The sequence below is a fragment of the Cherax quadricarinatus genome, chromosome 57 (assembly GCF_038502225.1).
Source record: "Cherax quadricarinatus isolate ZL_2023a chromosome 57, ASM3850222v1, whole genome shotgun sequence".
NCBI classification, from domain to species: domain Eukaryota; kingdom Metazoa; phylum Arthropoda; class Malacostraca; order Decapoda; family Parastacidae; genus Cherax; species Cherax quadricarinatus.
The window spans coordinates 10,657,186-10,681,137 of NC_091348.1; the positions used below are offsets into that span (position 1 = coordinate 10,657,186).

The 23,952-nt window shown below is 38.6% G+C and overlaps 1 long non-coding RNA gene across 2 annotated transcripts in view; it reads left to right on the forward strand.

The window, feature by feature from the left end:
* Positions 1-23,952, forward strand: part of LOC128693461 (uncharacterized) — a 110,151-nt gene that overhangs the window by 21,871 nt on the left and 64,328 nt on the right. For both annotated transcript variants that reach the window (XR_011393592.1, XR_011393593.1), the window contains exons 3-5: positions 11,466-11,564; positions 18,087-18,185; positions 20,108-20,212. This is a non-coding gene — a long non-coding RNA (uncharacterized lncRNA). The remainder of the gene's footprint in view (positions 1-11,465; positions 11,565-18,086; positions 18,186-20,107; positions 20,213-23,952) is intronic.

Here is a 23,952-nt window from a genome sequence, read left to right on the forward strand (position 1 = left end):
AAACTACAGTTAGAAAACATCTTATCTCCCTGATACACCCCGACAACTAACTACATGATAACTGCCTGGTGGTTCACAATTACACTCACTCACCCACTGACTATAAACCCAGAAATACTAATCTTAAAATAATGAATCCTAACTAGTCATAAGTTTGCCTATGATACTCCAATATAGACACCTTGTATTGTGCCAAAACAAAAGCATTCACATTGCTAAACTCACAAATTATGATGTAGTCACTTAGCCTTAATACCATAATCTGTAAGGATTTAATGTTAAGATTTAATCTAAGTCTGCTCGAAATGCCTTGCCATGCTGTGTGTCCTAGTGGCCCCCTCTGTAATTAGTATTTTATAACATGTAAACCACACAATACCCAAAACCTGTAAACCCCACATTGTAACCCTTATAGAGAATAAACTTGAATTGAATAAGCACAGTATCATCAGCAAAAAGCAACTGTGTCAGTTCCCATTTTGTATTTGATTCTCCATAATTTAATCCCACCCCTCTCCCGAACACCCTAGCATTTACTTCTTTTACAAGCCCATCTATAAATATATTAACCATGGTGACATTACACATCCCTGTCTAAGACCTACTTTTACCGAGAAGTAGTCTCCCTCTCTTCTACACACCCTAACCTGAGCCTCACTATCCTCATAAAAACTCTTTGCAGCATTTAGTAACTTACCACCTATTCCACATACAATGGACCCTCGACCAACGATGGTATCGTCTAACATTAAATCCAACTAGCAATACATTTTAACGCAAAAATTTTGCCTCGACTAGCGCTAAAAAACTCGACCAACACGATTCGTTCCGTCTGAGATGCATCCACTTGTGGCCAGTGTTTACAAGCCAGCCAGCCACCGCGGTCCCATCTAAACATACAATCAGAACATTTTATATTATCACAGCATTTTTAGTGATTGCACCTGCAAAATAAGTCACCATGGGCCCCAAGAAAGCTTCTAGTGCCAACCCTACAGGAAAAAGGGTGAGAATTACTATGGATATGAAGAGAGAGATCATTGCTAAGTATGAAAGTGGAGTGCATGTCTCCGAGCTGGCCAGGTTGTACACAAAACCTTAATCAACCATCGCTACTCTTGTGGCCAAGAAAACGGCAATCAAGGAAGCTGTTCTTGCCAAAGGTGCAACTTTATTTTCGAAACTGAGATCGCAAGTGATAGAAGATGTTGAGAGACTGTTATTGGTGTGGATAAACTAAAAACAGATAGCCTTTTCATACGTGAAAAGGCTAGGAAGTTGCATGAGGATTTAATTAGAAAAATGCCAGCAACTAGTGGTGATGTGAGTGAATTTAAGGCCAGCAAAGGTTGGTTTGAGAGATTTAAGAATCGTAGTGGCATACATAGTGTGATAAGGCATGGTGAGGCTGCCAGTTTGGACCAAAAAGCAGCTGAAAAATATGTGCAGGAATTCAAGGAGTACATAGACATTGAAGAATTGAAACCTGAACAAGTGTTTAATTGTGGCACTGACAATGTTGTGAAACACTATAGGAATGTCATAAAGGAACGGGAGGTACAGGCCTCTATGGACAGATATGTTGTGCGACAGAGGTCCAGTGACTCTCAAGCTGGTCCTAGTGGCATTAAAAGAAGAAGGGAAATAACCCCGGAAAAGGACTTGCCACCTCAAGTCCTAATGGAAGGGGATTCCCCTTCTAAACACTAACACCATCCACAGTCTCCCCTCCTCCCATCCCATCAATCATCACGAGATCTTCAATAAAGGTAAGTGTCATGTAATTGTACATGTCTTCTTCAGTTTGTGTGTATTAAAATTAATATTTCATGTGGTAAAAATATTTTTTTCAATACTTTTGGGTGTCTTGCACTGATTAATTTGATTTCCATTATTTCTTATGGGGAAAATTAACTCGACTAACGATAATTTCGATTAATGATGAGCTCTCAGGAATGAATTAATATCGTTGGTCGAGGGTCCACTGTACTTGCAACATCTGCCACATTGCTCCCCTATCCAATCTATCATATGCCTTTTCTAAATCCATAAATGCAATAAAAACTTCCCTTCTTTAATCTAAATACTGTTCACATATATGCTTCAGTGTAAACACTTGATCTACACATCCCCTACCCACTCTGAAACCTCCTTGCTCATCCACAATCCTACATTCTGTCTTACCTCTAATTCTTTCAATTATAACCCTACTGTACGCTTTTCCTGGTATACTCAGTAAACTTATTCCTTTATAATTTTTACAATCTCTTTTGTCCCCCTTCCCATTATTCCCTTTATATAAAGGGACTATACATGCTCTCTGCCAATCCCTAGGTACCTTCCCCTCTTTCATACATTTATTAAACAAAAATACCAACCACTCCAACACTATATGCCCCCTGCTTTTAAAGTACAGTGGACCCCCGCATAGCGAACTTAATCCGTGCAAGAGGGCTGGCCGTTATGCGAAATGTTCGCTATGCGAATTAATTTTCCCCATAAGAAATAATGGAAATAAAATTAATCCGTGCAAGACACCCAAAAGTATGAAAAAAAATTTTTTTTACCACAAAAAAATGTTAATTTTAGTACACACAAACTGAAAAAGGCATGCACAATTACATGACACTTACTTTTATTGAAGATCTGGTGATGATTGATGGGATGGGAGGAGGGGAGAGAGAGTGTTAGTGTTTAGAAGGGGAATCCCCTTCCATTAGGACTTGAGGTAGCAAGTCCTTTTCTGGGGTTACTTCCCTTCTTCTTTTAATGCCACTAGGACCAGCTTCAGAGTCACTGGACTTCTTTCGCACAACATATCTGTCCATAGTGGCCTGTACCTCTCGTTCCTTTATGATTTGTCTAAAGTGGTTCACAACAGTGTCATTGTAACAGTCACCAGCACGGCTTGCAATAGCTGTGTGAGGGTGATTTTCATCAAAAAAGGTTTGCACTTCAAGCCATTTTGCACACATTTCCTTAATCTTTGAAGTAGGCAATTCCTTCAATTTCTCTCTCCCCTCCTTTGAACCAGTTTCCCCAGGTCTGGCCTCTTGCTCTTGAAGTTGATCTATCAGCTCATCAGTGGTTAGTTCTTCATTGTCCTCCTCCACCAACTCTTCCACATCCTCCCCACTAACCTCCAACCCCAAGGACTTCCCCAATTCCACAATTGATTCCTCAACTGGTATACTACTCCTCTCAGGGTTAGCCTCAAACCCTTCAAAATCCCTTTTGTCTACACATTCTGGCCACAGTTTCTTCCAAGCAGAGTTCAAGGTTCTCTTAGTCACTCCCTCCCAAGCCTTACCTATAAGGTTTACACAATTGAGGATATTAAAGTGATCCTTCCAAAACTCTTTTAGAGTCAATCGAGTGTCTGTGGTCACTTCAAAGCACTTTTGAAACAGAGCTTTTGTGTACAGTTTCTTGAAGTTGGAAATGACCTGCTGGTCCATGGGCTGCAGGAGAGGAGTGGTATTAGGAGGCAAAAACTTCACCTTAATGAAGCTCATGTCCCCATAAAGTCGCTCTGCCACGTCTGTAGGATGACCAGGGGCATTGTCTAACACCAGGAGGCACTTAAGGTCTAATTTCTTTTCAGTTAGGTAATCTTTCACATTGGGGGCAAATGCATGGTGTAACCAGTTATAGAAAAATTCCCTAGTGACCCATGCCTTACTGTTTGCCCTCCACAGCACACACAAATTATCCTTGAGGACATTCTTTTGCCTGAACGCTCTGGGAGTTTCAGAGTGATACACTAATAAAGGCTTAACTTTGCAATCACCACTAGCATTGGCACACATCAACAAAGTAAGCCTGTCTTTCATAGGCTTATGTCCTGGGAGTGCCTTTTCCTCCTGAGTAATGTAGGTCCTGCTTGGCATTTTCTTCCAGAACAGGCCTGTTTCATCACAATTAAACACTTGTTCAGGTTCCAGTCCTTCAGTTTCTATGTACTCCTTGAATTCATGCACATATTTTTCAGCCGCTTTGTGGTCCGAACTGGCAGCCTCACCATGCCGTATCACACTATGGATGCCACTACGCTTCTTAAATCTCTCAAACCAACCTTTGCTGGCCTTAAATTCACTCACATCATCACTAGTTGCAGGCATTTTTTTAATTAAATCGTCATGCAACTTCCTAGCCTTTTCACATATGATCGCTTGAGAGACGCTATCTCCTGCTAGCTGTTTTTCATTTATCCACACCAATAAGAGTCTCTCAACATCTTCCATCACTTGCGATCTTTGTTTCGAAAACACAGTTAAACCTTTGGCAACAACAGCTTCCTTGATTGCCGTTTTCTTGCCCACAATAGAAGAGATGGTTGATTTTGGTTTCTTGTACAACCTGACCAGGTCGGTGATACGTACTCCACTTTCATACTTATCAATGATCTCTTTCTTCATTTCAATGGGTATTCTTACCCTTTGAGGTGTAGGGTTGGCACTAGAAGCTTTCTTGGGGCCCATGGTCACTTATTTTCCAGAAACAGCACCGAAAACACTGTAATAATACGAAATATTCCGAGTGTATGCTTGAATGTTACCGCGGAGGCTGGCTGGTAAACAATGGGACGGGCGGCACATGTGAGGCTGGCTGAGGGCGCACATTGGACGCGTCTCGGACGAAGGCCGCTGAGCGGGTTTTTGTCCACTATGCGGGGCAAAATTTTAGCGAACAAAGCGTCCGCTATGCGGATTGTTCGCTATGCAAGGCGTTCGCTATGCGGGGGTCCACTGTATAAGAAGTAGGAAGACGCACCTGAAATCTTGCATGTTCATGAGACAGAAAAAAGGACATCAGCAATCCTACCATCATGTAAAACAATTACAGGCTTTCGTTTTACACTCGCTTGGCAGGACGGTAGTACCTCCCTGGGCGGCTGCTGTCTACCAACCTATTACCTAAAAAATTTTTTTCTTATTTTCATTAAAATTTCTTGACAGTGCCTCTCCCACTCTTTCATCTGCTCTCCTTTTGCAATCTCTCACCACTCTCTTTACCTTTCTTTTACTCTCCATATACAGTGGACCCCCGCATAACGATCACCTCTGAATGCGACCAATTATGTAAGTGTATTTATGTAAGTGCATTTGTACGTGTATGTTTGGGGGTCTGAAATGGACTAATCTACTTCACAATATTCCTTATGGGAACAAATTCGGTCAGTACTGGCACCTGAACTTACTTCTGGAGTGAAAAAATATCGTTAACCGGGGGTCCACTGTACTCTACTCTTCTTATAACACTTCTGCTTTGTAAAAACCTCTCATAAGCTAACTTTTTCTCTTTTATCACACTTTTTACTTCATTCCACCAATCACTCCTCTCTCCTCCTGCACCCACCCTCCTATAACCACAAACTTCTGCCCCACATTCTAATACAGCATTTTTAAAACTATTCCAACCCTCTTCAACCCCCCACTTCTCATACTTGCACCAACCCACCTTTCTGCCAATAGTTGCTTATATCTCGCCCGAACTTCCTCCTCCCTTAGTTTATACACTTTCACCTCCCTCTTGCTTGTTGTTGCCATTTTCCTCTTTTCCCATCTACCTCTTACTCTAACTGTAGCTACAACTAAATAATGATCTGATATATCAGTTGCCCCTCTATAAACGTGTACATCCTGGAGCCTACCCATCAACTATTTATCCACCAATACATAATCTAACAAACTACTTTCATTACATGCTATATCATACCTTGTATATTTCTTTATCCTCCTTCATAAAATATGTATTACTTATTACCAAACCTCTTTCTACACATAACTCAATTAAAGGCTCCCCATTTTCATTTACCCCTGGCACCCCAAATTTACCTACTACTCCCTCCACAACATTTATTCCTATTTTAGCATTGAAATCCCCAACCACCATTGCTCTCACACTTGGTTCAAAACTCCCCATGCATTCACTCAACATTTCCCAAAATCTCTCTCTCTCTCCTCTACACTTCTCTCTTCTCCAAGTGCTTATATGCTTACTATAACCCACTTTTCACATCCAACCTTTATTTTACTCCACATAATCCTTGAATTAATACATTTATAGTCCCTCTTTTCCTGCCATAACTTATTCTTCAACATTATTGCTACTCCTCCTTTAGCTCTAATTCTATTTGAAACCCCTGACCTAATCCCATTTATTCCTCTCCACTGAAACTCTCACACCTCCTTCAGCTTTGTTTTACTTAAAGCCAGGACATCCAGCTTCTCATTCATAACATCCACAATTATCTCTTTCTTTTCATTTGCACAACATCCACGCACATTCAGACTTCCCACTTAGACAATTTTCTTCTTCTTATTCTTTTTAGTAATTATTACAGGAAAAGGGGTTACAGAAAAAGGGTGTGACCTAAGTGTAAGTAGAAGTAGCAAGACGTACCTGTAATCTTGCATATTTATGAGACAGACAAAAGACACCAGCAATCCTACCATCATGTAAAACAATTACAGGCTTTCGTTTCACACTCACTTGGCAGGACAGTAGTACCCCCCTGGGTGGTTGCTGTCTACCAACTTACTAAAAAAAAAAAAGCCTACATTGCATATAAAGCCAGAAGATTACATTGTCGAAAGTACATTACAGTACAATGGGGCAGCACGTAAAGAGGCAATGATCAATGGGGTTTTCCTGTGTGTACAGGTACAACACCGTTTTTCAGGAATGGATGGTCCATATGCATAAAACTGCGAGAGGACACTCGGTAAAAAAAAAAAACTTATTAATAAACTTTCTTAAGCAAGGCTTCAGGGAAGCATATATTTGAAGCAGTTACTAATCATTGCCCCATGGCCTGATGGCAAAAGCTCTCTGGTTGTCCGTGTTTACATATCAGTAATAATGGTTACCTGAGTGTTAGTTGACTGGTGTGGGTCACATTCTGGGACAAAATTGACCTGATTTGCCCAAAATGACCTGCATTGCAAGCAGCTTTCTATATAGTAGTACATATGTCATTAATGTCAGCTAGGCCTGTATACCTTGTACATGTAGTAAATATAGATACATATTGCATTATTATTGCTGCCATAGAAAATAGGACTTTCCTTACAGAGAAAATGGGCATAGCTAATGCAACATTAGGGGCTCTGCTGGGAAGATGTACTTCTCACCACTTGTGGCTTTCAACTATGTATTAAATCTCTCATTCTTTACCAGTCTTCATCAAATGAATGTGAGTTCTCTATACATGTACAGAGTGATCATAAAATGTGAATGTAGTTGGTTAAAAACTAACAGAGAAAAACTAACGTTAATAATCCATCCGTAACTACAACATAAATATGAGGTAAGATAAGATTTCTTTGGATTTTTAACCTGGAGGGTTAGCCACTAAGGATAACCCAAGAAAGTTAGTATGTCATCGAGGCCTGTCTGTCTTATTTTCATTGGGGTCCTTCAATCTTGTCTCTTACGATGTGATGCACACCAGTTGACTAACACCCAGGTACGTACTACTGGGTGAACAGGGACAGCAGGTGTAAGGAAATGCCCAACATTTCCACCTGTGCCTGTGAGGTAAGGGCATTCCAATCAAACAAATGTGGGCTCTCTTTACATCACAAAATGAAGATACACTCAGTATGAACATATTGGGTAAAGGGTGGTGTATAATTAGCAGGTCAGAAGTGTATTACAGTGTATTAATATTATTACATGACCTCTTGTGATCTGGCAGAATTGATATTCTAGCAAGACCTAGGAACCAGGAATGCCAGAGAATTGGCTTTGTACCTGTATAATTAACACATTTTCATTTTCTGCTGTTTACAATTAATTTTTCTTTATTTGTAAATAACTTGTATGATGTGAAAAAGAATTGCATAATAATTTCACATCATTTCCATAATAGAGTGCTGATGGCTGATTGGTCACTGCATATAAATGTTTTTAAAAAATTTGTTTAGGAGTTTTGTATATTTTTTTTGAATGTTGACAATACTGTATGTATATTTGCAGCAAAGGATTTCCCTGTTGTGTAATACAGCAATAAATTATGTAGTATTTTAATGTAATTTCATAACTAAAGTATATTGAAGGCTATAATTTCATGCAATGAGCAACGAGTTGTTGTGACTCGCAGTTTGCACGTGTATTTGCATTTTAACCCTTTGACTGTCGCGGCCGTATATATACGTCTTACGAGGTACCGTGTTTGACGTATATATACAGTGGACCCCCGCATAACGATATTAATCCGTTCATGAGAGCTCATTGTTATGCGAAATTATCGTTATGCGAATGAATTTTCCCCATAAGAAATAATGGATATCAAATTAATCCGTGCAAGACACCCAAAAGTATGGAAAAAAAAAATTTACCACATGAAATACTATACATTTTCCTACACACAAAGAGAAGGATACATGCACAATAGTAGAGTAGTACATGCACAGTATATATTGTGCATGTACTACTCTACTAAATGAAGAATAAATGACACTTACCTTTATTAAGATGCAGCAATGACTGATGAGACACTGTGTCCTGGGAGTGCCTTTTCCTCCTGAGTACTGTAGGTCCTGTTTGGCATTTTCTTCCAGAACAGGCCTTATCACACTGTGTATGCCACTACGATTCTTAAATCTCTCAAACCAACCTTTGCAGGCTTTAAATTCACCAATATGAGCACTAGTTCCAGGCGTTTTTTCCTGTTCACCTGGGTGTTAGTCGACTGGTGTGGATTGCATCCTGGGAGACAAGATTAAGGACCCCAATGGAAATAAGTTAGACAGTCTTCGATGACACTTTTTTGGGTTATCCTGGGTGGCTAACCCTCTGGGGTTAATTGTTTCTTGGTATTCTCAATAAGCCACACCAACAACGGTGCTACAGCAGCAGCAGCAGCTGACAGTGCTACAGCAGCAGCAGCAGCTGACAGTGCTACAGCAGCAGCAGCAGACGATGCTACAGCAGCAGCAGACGGTACTACAGCAGCAGCAGGAGCAGACGGTACTACAGCAGCAGCAGCAGCAGCAGACGGTACTACAGCAGCAGCAGACGGTACTACAGCAGCAGCAGCTGATGGTGGTACAGCAGCAGCAGCAGCTGACAGTGCTACAGCAGCACCAGCAGCTGACAGTGCTACAGCAGCAGCAGACGGTACTACAGCAGCAGCAGACGGTACTACAGCAGCAGCAGACGGTACTACAGCAGCAGCAGCAGCTGACGGTGGTACAGCAGCAGCAGCAGCTGACAGTGCTACAGCAGCACCAGCAGCTGACAGTGCTACAGCAGCAGCAGCAGCTGACAGTGCTACAGCAGCAGCAGACGGTACTACAGCAGCAGCAGCTGACGGTGGTACAGCAGCAGCAGCAGCTGACGGTGCTACAGCAGCAGCAGCAGCTGACAGTGCTACAGCAGCAGCAGCAGCTGACAGTGCTACAGCAGCAGCAGACAATGCTACAGCAGCAGCAGCAGCAGACGGTACTACAGCAGCAGCAGCAGCTGACGGTGGTACAGCAGCAGCAGCAGCTGATGGTGGTACAGCAGCAGCAGCAGCTGACGGTGCTACAGCAGCAGCAGCTGACAGTGCTACAGCAGCAGCAGCATCAGCAGTTGACCATGGTACCACAGTATTTCGATAATATTTCTCACCCTTTTTACCACAGGGTTGGCACTAGAAGCTTTCTTGGGGCCCATGGTCACTTATTTTGCAGATAAAATCACCAAAAACACTGTAATAATACGAAATGTTACGATTGTATGCTTGGATGTTACCGCGGAGGCTGGCTTGTAAACAATGCCACCGGCGGAACATGTGAGGCTGGCTCAGGCCGCACATTAGACGCGTCTCGGACGAACAGCGTTGAGCGGGTTTTTTAGCGGTATGCGAGGCAAAATCTTAGAGATAAAATGTATCGGTATGTGGATTTAACGTTACGTAAGGCCAACGGTATGCGGGGGTCCACTGTACTCATAAATTCTAGCGGCTTCAAATCAAGCAGGAGAAAGCTGGTAGGCCCACATGTGAGAGAATGGGTCTGTGTGGTCAGTGTGCACCATATAAAAAAAATCCTGGAGCACGCAGTGCATAATGAGAAAAAAAAAACTCCGACCGTTTTTTTAATTAAAATGCCGACTTTGTGGTCTATTTTCGTATAGTATTTATGGTTGTATTCTCGTTTTCTTGGTCTCATTTGATAGATTGGAAAACATATTATAGAAATAGAGGTGATTTTGATTGATTTTGCTATAAAAAGAACCTAGAAATTGAGCTTAAATTAGGGGAAATGTTTGATTTTTGCCAATGTTCAAAAGTAAACAAATGATGCCATTGTCCAATAAATGTCCAACTAGCCATTCTAATATGTAGTCATGAATGGGTTGATGTTATTTATACAATTATTACAGCATTGCAGTAGTCTGCATGACAGTAAATCTTCTATTTTTTGTTTGAATAAAACTTCAAAATAGAAAGCAAGAGTAATATCAGAGGGGCCTGGAGACATGACTGATGAGCAAAGAAAATGTTATTTTAGAGCCAGGAATGTCTGCATTGTTCATTTTGGAATTTATTTTGAAATTGTCATATTTTTTAGTTTTCGTGAAATTGGCCAAATTGCAAATTTCTGACCACATTATTAGGTAGTTGAAATCGGTAAATGGGCAGTTTCTTGTACTCAATTGATAGAAAAAATGGAGTTCTAAGGAAATAGCTATTAGTTTGGGCGACTGGAACAATGGAATTAGCCGAAAATAGGGCGAAATCGCCGATTTGTAAACAGCGCCGAGGTCGCTAACTTTGCGAGAGCATAATTCCGTCAGTTTTCCATCAAATTTCGTTTTTTTTGGTGTCATTACAATCGGGAAAAGATTCTCTATCATTTCATAAGAAAAAATAATTTTTTTTTTTTTTAAATTTTGCGACACCAGGAGACACCTCAGGATTGGGGGTTGCGACAGTCAAAGGGTTAACTTAGTTCAACAGTTTTATATTGTTGTGGTGTGTTTTCAGGATTTGTATTTTTAAATGATTTCCTTGTGATGTGGTAGAAAAAATTGTATACCCAGCAGTTTTGTGTCATTTCCATATTGATAATGGTGGCTGTTGGAGTACAAATTGTAAGTATGTGCACACATTTCCAAATGTTTTTGGCATGAGTTCCTTCTCTTCCATTTTTAGTGCATATGCTATGTATGTACTCCGCAAGATTATTTTTTTGGTTGATTTCAATGTGACATGTTTTGAAGAGTACTGTGTATCACATCTCTGAGTGTATGTCAAATTTCTGGGTGTGTTGAGTCTCAGTGAATATTATGGTTGAGTGTATATTATGTTTCTGGGTGCATGCCCTCTGGTCTGGTTTATATCATGCGGTGTTGAGTGTATACCCTATAGTTGGGTGTACATATTTTATATACTGATGAGTTATGTATGTCGTCATGTGGCAGGGGTGTATACCATGTATTACCCACTTGCGCTCCCCCCCCCCTCACAGGGCGCTACACATCACTTTGGCTAAGCCCCGTCCTCTGTCGCCAGCAAGATTGTGCGTACCGCAGTGGAATACACACTCAACAACATCATGATGGATCAGGTGAGTGAAAGTAAGAAAGACTGAAGGAAAGAGTCTTAATAAAGAGTGAGCAAGACTGGGAGAGCGAGAGACTGATTGACAGTAGACATCTGGGGGAGTAAGAGACTACGAACTCTGATTAATTAAAATGGTGATTTTTTTTTTACACAATCCTAATACAGTATTACACTGGTCTGTTTGCTGGTGCTTGCTGAGGCATAAAATAAAGAGTGAGGGATACATTGAGTTTTAAATTAGATAAACTGTGCTGTTTCTCAAAGTCATCATGTTAGTACAGATCCTTTCAAACTTATGATGCTGATATTTCTAAATTAACTCCATGGGGAAGTGAAGACTCCTCCTTCCATAAGCCATGCATGTCATAAGAGGTGACTAAAATGCCAAGAACAAGGGGCTAGTAACCCCTTCTATATAAATTACTAAATATAAAAAGAAGAAAAAACTTTCTGAGAACATTTCTTATTTTTAGGGTCACCCTGCCTCGGTATGCGACGACCAGTGTACATGTATATATTAAAAAAAATTCTAAATCATTCAGAATTGTAATATTTTACCTGGTCTGTATACTAGTGCTTAATGAGGGATATAACAACAAATTATGAGATATAATAATAGGTTATAGCAGGTTGTTTAGTTTGTGAGGAATTTTTATGTACTGTATATATTAGCTTGTGTGTGTGTGTGTGTTTTAAGTATTTGTGTTGTGTATGTATGTATGTATATATGTAGTTTATATTTGTGTGCATGGGACCATACAGGAGTCTCCAGGATGCAGGATGCCTCAATGAGTAGTTTATTGACTACTTCCTCTGACTGTGCCTTGGCCTCTCCTTTCATGCTGCTTCCTTCTTATGTAGTTCTTGTTATCCTCAAAATTATCATTATTATGTGAGTGTTGCTAAACCTCAGGTCAAACAGTCTGTTTTGGTTTACATTTTCATTTCCTCAGTGTGGAGGTGTTATGATTCATTTATTCTTGTTTATACAACAACGACTTTTCTCTTACATATGCTTACACTTAAATTTATGCAAAACTGCTTGTCCATTATTCAGATTTTATTGACATTTAACTAAATTTTATAATAGAACTGCCATTTTCAGGTCAAGTAGTCTGTTAATGCACAGTAGTAAAAAAATTAGGAAGCTTTTGGTTGATATTATTTTTATGATTAGGGGATGTAATCTCATGTTTTTACGATATGAGTATATGTCTAGGTTTCTGGCTCTGGTCAGTGTTTTTCTTTTGTTTTAATTGCATTTACATTGAAGAATCATTGATTGCCTTACACAGTGGGGTTTGTCTAATGATGTTAATTAAATAAAAAATGGTTAAGAGGTTGCTAGAGAAAGATTGTGGGTTCATGTGTGTGGTGTTGAAGTGGTTCATTATTAACTTATACATGTTGAGAGGTTAATTGTTGCCTGTTTTGAGGAAAGGGCATTTATCCATAGAGCCTCAAGTTCAGGAAAGTAGAAGTTATGTAGCAGTACTTACTTATATGATGAATCTAGAATGCTTTCAACAAACATTGAAGTTGATAAATTAGACAAGCGTTTGCGGCATCTAGGTATCCATTTTGTATATGTACATATATGGAAGACTGTAGAAGTGGAGGTAATCAGTCCCTCAGTCTAGGAGTAGGGACTGATTACTTCATCATCTACAGTTTTCCTTTTGTCTACAAAATAATGATACCCAAATGTTGCATATGTTTCTGATTCATCTGCTTGATTGTAGATATGTCAGTCTTATATTGAATGTAATATTGTATGATATAGTACATCCATAGCTTCTGATATACTGTACATGGAATCAATAATTACATTTTATGAACATACACATCAAGTGAACCTGATACACAGTATTCATATTCAATTTGACAATTTGTTTGACCATCTGGAATGGATAGGATGCCAGTGTGCTGGTGCTAGAGAGTTCCTGTTCCTGTCAGTTATTGGTAGGAGGAAGCTGTAGTGGGGGAGGTAAGGAGGGAGGGGTGACTACCAGAACTTGCCTCTGCTGCCAGTGAGTGGGCAGACATTGTGAGGGATCAGTTGTTAGTGACACTTGAGAGAGACAGAGAATTACTTGTTTGTGATTACCTACTAGTAGTTATGGGTGCAAAGCTACACATGTGCTGCCCCATCTTAAGTGTTGAATTTATAAATTTTGTAAAGTTTCTTAGGGTCGTAGCATTTACACATTACTTTCTCTTGGATTTCATTCCACTATCTCTCACTGTTTGTGTAGTATTATTGGTGTCTCATCTGGTACTGTTAGCATTTACATAATCCAGTAATTCTTTTTGTAATATATAAAACAATCTTGCAGTAATGTGATGGATTTCTTCAAGTTTTGTTTTTTTATCCATGTGACATAATTTTTCTAAATAGAAAACACACACACACATTTAGTTTTCATTTTTTGCATATAATGTGTGGCTTAAGTTTGTAATTTTCTGTTCATCCTGCAGTCTTTTAAAATGAATTTTTTTTTTAAATTACTCAATGAAATTTTTACCACACCACAAGCTTGTCAACTTGCTTCTGCACCCAGTGTATTAAATGCAAATCAATGCAGCCAAATATATAAATAAATATTTTTGGTAGAGTAGTTTACACTACACCCTGTAGACATAATGGGATTAAACATTTCAGGAGAAAATTTGGTAATTGTTGTGTTAAAAATAGCTCATGTAAAGTAATGTTTAAGGCTAGTAATCCTACCAGTCCATTTCACTTAAACTGTAACCTGTTTTTCTGCTATTCATATTTCTGTGTTATTCTGTGTAAATACTGGTAGTTATACACTAAAAAATACAGAATCTTGTTTAAGATCTGTAGAATTCCTGGGATACAGTGACAGGGTGTCTTTTGTAAGCTGGTAATCAAATGCTCTCTAGTTTGAATCTTCATTGAGATTCCAGAGAATATTCTTAATTTTCTTTAAAATTACCTGGTAGTTTCCTTACCATAATTGAATCCTCATTAGTAGAAACAAAGAGTCTCCCAAATATCCTGCAAAAATTTATTGTTAATGGATAGAAATTGTGGAGACATCCCAGAAAGGGCTGGAAGGAAGGTGTGAAGGTTTTCAGTGATATGAGCTTGGGCATCCCACAGAATTGTGTAAGCATCTGAGATTAGAGTGAGTAGACTTTTTTTTGGGGATTGAGTGTGCTGTTCATTGATATTAGGAATTTGAATACAGAGGGTTTGTTGTCATTCAAAGTGATAATTAAAAGTTTTGATTGGTGTTTTTTTCTGTAAATCAGTAATTAGTTTGAGAACATTGATGGTTATTGATCCTTGGGCATTGATCCTTCAAATGGAATATTGATAGTCCTCAGGACTGGTGTCTTAGGTGGGAGTTGGACAATTTGGAAAATAATACTTTATAACTAACCCTGTACAGTAACTCCTTGAGAGTTAGCCATATTTGATATGGGTAAAAATTAGTTGTGAAGATCTCCATTATGTACATTATGAGCCTGTGTCCTCATAAATAAATCAGATTAGCTAATCTTATTTTCTGACCGTTGTACATGACTGTTTTAATTGCAACATTTGGGTGATGACATCCATGCTTGTGATACTACAAAGTGATGCATTTTTCACTTGATGGTATCGAAGACATCATTCAAATTTATGAAGGTGGACAAATAAATTCTAATATCAATGGTTTATTCTTCAATACTTTTTTTTTTTTTACATTAGTGGCTATCTCCCACTTAGGCAGAGTGACCCAAAGAAGGAAATGCATTCACCAACATTCATTCAGTTGCTGTCTTGCCAGAGGTGTGCTGACATTACAATTCAGATTACCATCTGACTGCATCATCCCCACCTACTTACTGTATGCCAATCTTATCCTTAAGTACCTTTCATTCTTACATGTCTTGAACAAATGCAGCAACCACTCCATCACTATAGAGGAAACCCTCAATATAATGGACAAATTGGGGGATTGTCCAAGTGTCCTTTAAATCAGAATAATGTTAAAAAAATAGCAGAGAAAAAAGCACCAAAGTACTGTACACCTAATATACTACTGTAACCATGATCTACAGATTTTTATTTTTTATTATTAGCACATCGGCTGTTTCCCACTAAGGCAGGGTGGCCCGAAAAAGAAAGTTTTTCATCATTCACTCCATCACTGTCTTGCCAGATGCGTGCTTACATTACAGTTATATAACTGCAACATTAACACCTCTCCAGAGTGCAGACACTGTACTTCCCAGGACTCAAGTCTGGCCTGCTGATTTCCCTGAATCCCTTCATAAATGTTAGCCTGCTCACACTCCAACAGCATGTCAAGTCCTAAAAACCATTCGTCTCCATTTACCCCTATCAAATACGCTCACGCATGCTTGCTGGAAGTCCAAGCCCCTTGCACACAAAACCTCTTTTACCCCCTCCCTCCAACTTTTCCTAGGCTGACCCCCTACCCCACCTTCCCTCCACTACAGATTTATACACTCTCGAAGTCATTCTATTTTGTTTCATTCTCTCTACATGTCTGTACCACCTTAATAACCCTTCCCCAGCCCTCTGGATAATAGTTTTAGTAATCCCGTGCCTCCTGCTAATTTCCAGATTACGAATTCTCTGCATTATATTCGCACCACACATTGCCCTTAGACATGACATCTCCACTGCCTCCAGCCTTCTCCTTGTTGCAACATTCACCACCCATGCTTCACATCCATATAAGAGTGTTGGTATAACTGTACTCTCATACATTCCCCTCTTTGCTTCCACGGACAAAGTTCTTTTCTCCACAGACTCCTAAGTGCACCACTCACCCTTTTTCTCTCATCACTTCTATGATTCACCTCATTCTTCATAGACCCATCTGTTGATACGTCCACTCCCAGATATCCGAATATGTTCACCTCCTCCATATCTACAGATATACTGCAATAAATATTGAAAATTAAAAAGTTAAAAGTACAATTTTGCCAGTAGATTTTGCCCATAATATTAAAAGTGTTGTATCAGTGTCTTAATTCTATCTGTCCTAGCTGCTTTTTCTCCTTGCATTTTATCCACTTCCTTTTACACTTTTCCTCACATCCACCATAGGCCCCTCTTATAGGATATCCTTCCTACCCAGTTGCACTTGCTCATCACCCATTTTGCATCTTTTTTTTTTCTTCGCCAATCATTCCTCAACCCACCCACACCCACCTCCTTATACACAAACTTTTGCTGTACACTCTTGCACTACATCTTAAATTTTCCCCATACCTCTTGAACCTCCTCACTTCCTGTACTCTCTCTAGCCCACCTTTCTCCCAGTAGTTGCCTTTATCTTTCTCCCACTTTAGTTCATTCACTGTCACTTCTCTCTTGATTACTGATGTCATTCTCCTTGCATTCTTTCAAATATTTTTTTAACACATTGGCCAGGTGTTGTAGTTTGTGCAGTACTAGGAGTTAACATTTAAAGAAAAGCTCATTGTGAAGATTACATTGTTTTATTACATGTGTAGTAAGGAAGGCTAGTATAGTACAGTGTTTCATAAGGTGTAGCACAGTTGGTATACTTTCAAGCTGACAGATTGTATTTCCTTACTGTTGGTTTATTGAGTGTAGTACAGTACATTTGATAAGGAAAGTGAGTCTCCTAGTATTCACTAAATAAGCAAAGTATTTTGTTGGTCATCAAAGTTAAGGTGAACTTTCATATAATGGACATTCTAAAGTCAAAAGAATGTGAAGCAAATTTACTGAATTTTTTCTTTAAATTGAAGGGTCTTAATTTTTTTTGTAGTACATACTATATACAAGAAAGAATCCTTCATCATGCTATACAGTCGACATGTGAGTATACTCTAAAGTTGTTCCTTGTTTTGTAATGCAAATAGTAATTGAATATTTTTTAGCTGATTTTTCAATTTTTTTTGTGTACATTGTTTTTTTAAGCAAAATATGCCAACTTAGCTTATTCAATGAGCATTATTTTGCCAAACAAATCATTATACACTATTGATATTTAATATTACAAACTAAAATAAGGCTGACCTTAGATAAGTCAGCCTGATTTTAGGCTGACCTGTCAAAAAGCTATATCTTATTACTGTATGCTAATTTTAGGAAGACTAGATTAAGTTTATAAATTAGTTTTGGTGAAAATTTTTCATATAATTTATCCACCTCAGAGTTTCACTTTTAGTCAGCCATCTTCCTTCATCTTTTACAAATGACAAAACTACTTCAACAGCTCATCTGCTCCATCAGTCCATTTCAATTTCTTTACTCATAATTCTTTATATAATATTAGTACCACATGATATCTTCAACATAATATCTTCACTGTCTCCAGCGTTGCCTTCACTACAACATTAAAGACCATGTCACACACCCCTAAAAAATTTTTATAATATGAAGTTAATTCGATTTAAAACCTTTTTTTTTTTTTTTTTTAGATAACCAGCAAAGTATATTGCTAAAAAGTTCACAAAAAATTTGAAACATTTCTGAAAAAAATATTTTATCAACTTTGTTTTCTTGCAGATGTCAAGTCACCAACAGTTACGCGTCCTCGTGGAACAACTGCAGCGAGAAGCTAATATAGACCGCATGAAAACCTCGGAAGCAATCAACCATCTCAAGGTATAGTGTCCACTGGATTAGGTTTTCTAAATCAGTCTCATGGATACAGATACCAATGCTGAAGTTGGGAGGTGCATGCAGGATATACAGATTGGTGTCTCATTCATCTTTGGTAGTATTTAGCCACTACACAAATTTTGAGAGGAATATCTTTGCACATAAGTTTTAAAAGGAAACATTTAGCATTTATAATTGATATATCATACACTAAAATTAAGGCAAAGGGAATAGCAGAGAACCTTTAACTACTTGTCCATTTAATCACCTGAATGTTTATCCCTATACAGTACTGTATTTATTGTATTGTTTACTTGTTTCATGCATTGCTGTCATAATCCAACCTCATTTAAAGAGTGAAAGTCACAGTACTGTGGCTGAAATAATTCATAAACTTTGAATTGGAGAGGACACTGGACCATGTTTCAGTTTGTCCTGAACCATTTGAGTAGTGATCCTGGCAATGGTTCTGGATGGATCTAAATGTTGCCCACTTTCGTCTCCAGTTTGCAAGTTTTCTTGGATTATTCCTTTGGAAATTATCAAGCAGTCAGCTGAGTATTGGATAGTTAGGGTTGTCTTCCAGGGAAAAAGGAGTCTGCTTGGTTTCCTTGCAGTTTAACTTATCTTAAATCTATTATTTAAAAATTTGCACATAATATTTAGCACAGAAGACCTTGAGCATTTATTTCCTCAGTAGGAGTGCGTTGTGTTAAAAAATACCAGGAATGGGTTAAGAAAGTGTGTGTATGGGTGTGCTTGTGGGGTGTGCAAGTACTTGCCTATGCATGTCTGTAGTGCATGCTTACTTGCCTTATAAGAGCGTCGGTATTATATTGGAACAAAAAGTTTTTTTTACTGTAGATTTAGTATAGTTTTTACTCCCTAGAGGAACCATGATACCTAATGCAGTCTACAAAAAAATCCCCAAGCTGCCTTTCTTGGAAAAAAAAGAAAAAAAATAATCATCAGCTTTACAACCAAACAATACTGGAATTGGTTCCAAATTTGTACATTGAAATAACCCCTTACGAGTCAAAAGGTTTGTTACACGGTGGAAAATATCCCAGTGAAGAGCACGGGAGCAATAAGTATGCTGTACTAAGGGATAATTTGAGCATAAAGGGTCCAAGGATTTACAAAATCTTTAAATGTAGAGGAGGACTTTCCAACAGACCCATCTTCAAGAGGAAAGTTGACAAGTTCCTCTAAATCATTTAATTGACCCCTCTAGCCTACAGCATTGTCACCCATCCTTCAGAATGTAGGCACTGTATTTCCCACCAACTAACCAGTTTCCTTAAACCCCTTCAAAAATGTTACCTTGCTTGCACTTCATACATACATACATTTTTACTGGATAACTGAAGATATGCAAATGTTTTATGCTTGTGAATATGTATGTATTTTGCAATGTGCATTTGTTTGGATAATGTTTAGGTAATACCGTACAGGACATTGTTAGCATTGTTTTGTGCCTTTGTATATGTTTACTTTTTTTTTTTTGTGAGAGTATATGTACAGGCATACATTAGGTATACCTGTGTGTACCTGCATGTATTTATATGACACATAAACATTTGTGCATATACTTTAGTCATGCATGCTAGCAATTGAGGAAATATTGTGCCTGATGTTCAAAAGGGTGGCTGTGCAGAAATTAGTTTAGGAAATACAATGTGTGTGTTTACCAACAAAGCACAAGAGTATTTTGTAATGTACAAAATACTAGACTATATGGACTGTGTATAAGATGAGGTAAGTGATGGTAATTTAAATACTTTCCTGCACAGCGACATTAAAACAATTGGCAGCATAACGAAACACATAAATGTGATTAACTTTGGTTACATAGAAGATATCTGGAGAGATGATCTTGGTTATGTGTGAGCACCGCGCTGATGCCCCTGTGATTATTGCGACAGAGGTACATCTCGGAACACGAGGCAGAGGACTACCTTCTGGTCGGCTTCACCTCTCAGAAGGCCAACCCATTCCGTGAGAAGAGCTCCTGCACCGTCCTGTAATGTGTAAGCACCTAGACTTGCTACCCAAAACTCACCCATCTTTATACATAATATATAAGATATTTTTTTCTTTTTATGGCATGATTTATTATAAAGGCCAATACAGAATGGATATGACATAAACTCTTCTTATTTTTTAATTGTTTTAATTTGTACTGCAAAGTTGCACAGTCACTGTTATGGTTATATTGTAGTTGTTTCATCTACCATGTAGATAGTGATAAGAAAACAGATATTTACTGAGCAGACATTCACATGGTGGGTCCTAAGGGGGGCTGAGTGTCTACAGTGAGTAGCTTCTGATATATAATATTTTGATTTGTCAGGTCATCAGGAGGTCTTACTGTGATGTTTGATTTTGGATTTTGTAATTGTCAGTTTGTAGCTACAGAATCAGAGGTATGCTTTTGGTGTCCCATCCTTAGTAAATAATTCATTATATAATTTCAAATGGTTGTGGCATGTAGTACCTCTTCTTTTAATAATCCATTCCACTGCTTCACCCCTCTAAATAATAACATGAATTTAAAACAGTGGTAAAAAAAAAACTCGAAGGAAGGTGAATTATTTTTAGTACAAGATGTTCAATTCTATACCTAATTTTTAAATTTTATAAAGTACATGTACTACTACAGGTCCTCCATCACAAATCCGGCATCATTGGGACCTGTAGTGTGCTGGATTACCGAGTTTGCCGAATTACAGAGTGGTTAGGTTAGAATACACTTAATAAAATTAACCAACTTAACTTACACAGTTCATTGAACATCGGCAAAAATCGAACATTACCGCTACTTTGAGCTCAATTTCAAGGTACTTTTCGTTATGAAAGCAATCAAAATCATGTCTATTTCTGTAATATATCTTCCATTCTATCAAATGAGTCCAAAAAATGAGAATACAACCATAAAACCATATGAAAATATACTGCAAAGAGGCGGCTAATGGCTGAGAAGTGAACTCCCTTATTTATCGTCCGTCTTTTTTATTTTTGTTGTACGTTAAGAAGTATCTTTCCATCATACATTGCCCAAGTTTCAATGAGATAGCCCAACAAACAACTGAGAAAAAAAATATTTACCAAAAATCATATATGGCAATCCCAAGCCAGGTACTGGAAATCAGTCACTTTGTCTGACTTTTCTGGGCTATCCTAGGTTCTCTATACAAACACTGCTATGTATGATAATCTATGTAACTGTATTTGTGTATACCTGATTAAACTTATTTACTTCTAGTCTGTCATCTGAGTACAAGAATCCGCCCATTCACTTATTTCAACTACCCAATAAAGTGGTCAGAAATTGGCAATTTGGCCAATTTCATACAAATTTCAACAGATGCCAATTTCAAAATAGGGTCCAGAATAAACAATGCAGACATTCCTGGCACTAAACGTTTTCTCTGTTCATTAGTCACGGCTACAGGCCCCTCTTGTATTACTCTTGCTTACCATTTGGAATTTTTATTCACAAAAAAATAGAAGATTTACTGTTATGCAGACTGCTGCATTATTTTAATAATTGTATAAATAATGTCAATCCATTCTTGACTCCGTACTGGAATTTGGACTGGCAGGCGGACAGGTATTGGACGGTGACGTCATTTGTTTACTCTTGAGCTTCGCTAAAGAATAGAACATTTTCGCTACTGTGAGCACAATTTCAAGGTACTTTTCATCATGAAAGCAATCAAAATCATATCTATTTCTGTAATATATCTTTCATTCTATCAAATGAGACTGAAAAAATGAGAATATAACCATAACAACCATACAAAAATATACCGCTAAGCGGCCGCTTATGGCTGAGAAGTGAACTCCGCTATTTATGGCCTGATTTCTTTCATTTTTGGTGTACGTGAAAAAGTATCTTTCCATCATATATTGCTCAAGTTTGAATAAGATAACCCAACAAACAACTGAGAAAATAATAATAATAATAATAATAATATATTTACTACACATACATGTACAAGGTATACAGGCCTAGCTGACATCAGTGACATACTACTGTATAGAAAGGCACTTGTTTTCTTTCTTTCAACACACCGGCCGTATCCCACCGAGGCGGGGTGGCCCAAAAGGAAAAACGAAAGTTTCTCCTTTTACATTTAGTAATATATACAGGAGAAGAGGTTACTAGCCCCTTGCTCCCGGCATTTTAGTCGCCTCTTACAACACGCATGGCTTACGGAGGAAGAATTCTGTTCCACTTCCCCATGGAGGTAAGAGGAAATAAACAAGATCAAGAACTAGAAAGAAAATAGAAGAAAACCCAAAGGGGTGTGTATATATATGCTTGTACATGTATGTGTAGTGTGACCTAAGTGTAAGTAGAAGTAGCAAGACGTACCTGAAATCTTGCATATGTATGAGACAGAAAAAAAAGACACCAGCAATCCTACCATCGTGTAAAACAATTACAGGCTTCAGTTTTACACTCGCCTGGCAGGACGGTAGTACCTCCCTGGGCGGTTGCTGTCTACCAACCTACTACCTAGAAAAGGCACTTGTTTTGCTGAGTATTTCAAGAAAATTTGGTCAGTGTCCCAGGATAACACCCACACTAGTCGACTAACACCCAGGTACCCATTTACTGATGGGTAAACATAGACAACAGGTGTAAAGAAACACGCCTAATGTTTCTACCCTGGCTGGGAATCGAATATTTACCAAAAATCATATATGGCTAACCCAAGCCAGGTGCTAAAAATAAGCCACGTTGACTTTTTTGGGGTTATCCTAGATTCTCTACACATATGCTGCTATGTGTGATAATCTATAGAGAGGAAATAACTTTTTTGTTTCATGTTTATGGTGGAGTACGAGTGTATATCATAGCCCTGTGCTATACTCCGTTTTCTCTAATATAAGCCACCAAGACAAGGATAGGAGAATGGTATTTGTTTACCATATCCTCTTCATAACTCTGTCGAACTGCTCGGTGTTATACCAAATATTATTCATTCTGGAGTATTTAACATGTTTTATGTTATTTATATTGTTTCTTATGTCATATTAGATCAATTGTGATAGGCAAATAAGCTGTAGTGTTGATATTAGCGTAATAATAAAGCATATTCTCCTGCTTCATGAGACTGAGCTCATGGCAACCGACAGTGGCTTCAAAGCCACCTTATCTTTAATGGATAATGTACTGTGTAGGTGCTTTACATAATGAGAAGCATTTCTTTTATTCATTGGAACCATGGCTAGGGCTAAAAGTAAGCAGGTTAACCCTTTCAGGGTCCGTCCCGTAGATCTATGGCTTCACGTTGAGTGTCCAAACCGTAGATCTATGCCAAAATTCTAGCGCCGTCAAATTTAGCGCAAAAGCGCTCATAGGTCTACATGTGAGAGAACGGGTCTGCGTGGTGGGTGTGTGCCATAAACAAAAAATCTAGGCGCCCGCATAGCATTGTGGGAACGCCGGCTCAGTTACCCTTGTTCACCATGCCTCGTCGCAAGTCAGCTCTCACTCCCCGGAAAATTGGGACTCTCCTCATCCTATCTGATAGTTCTGACACTGATGGAAGTGGAAATGAAGACAAATTCTATGGCTTTGATCAGTTAGTGACCGAAAGGAATGACCAGGATATCGATAATAGTGCAGAAAACCCTGACGATCCTCAACCTTCTACCTCTGGTGTGGGCACTCGTGACTCACGGTCGGTTGTACCTCAACGCAAGAGAAAACTAATATTTTCGCGTGGCCAGGCCTCTGACTTCAGTAATGATGATG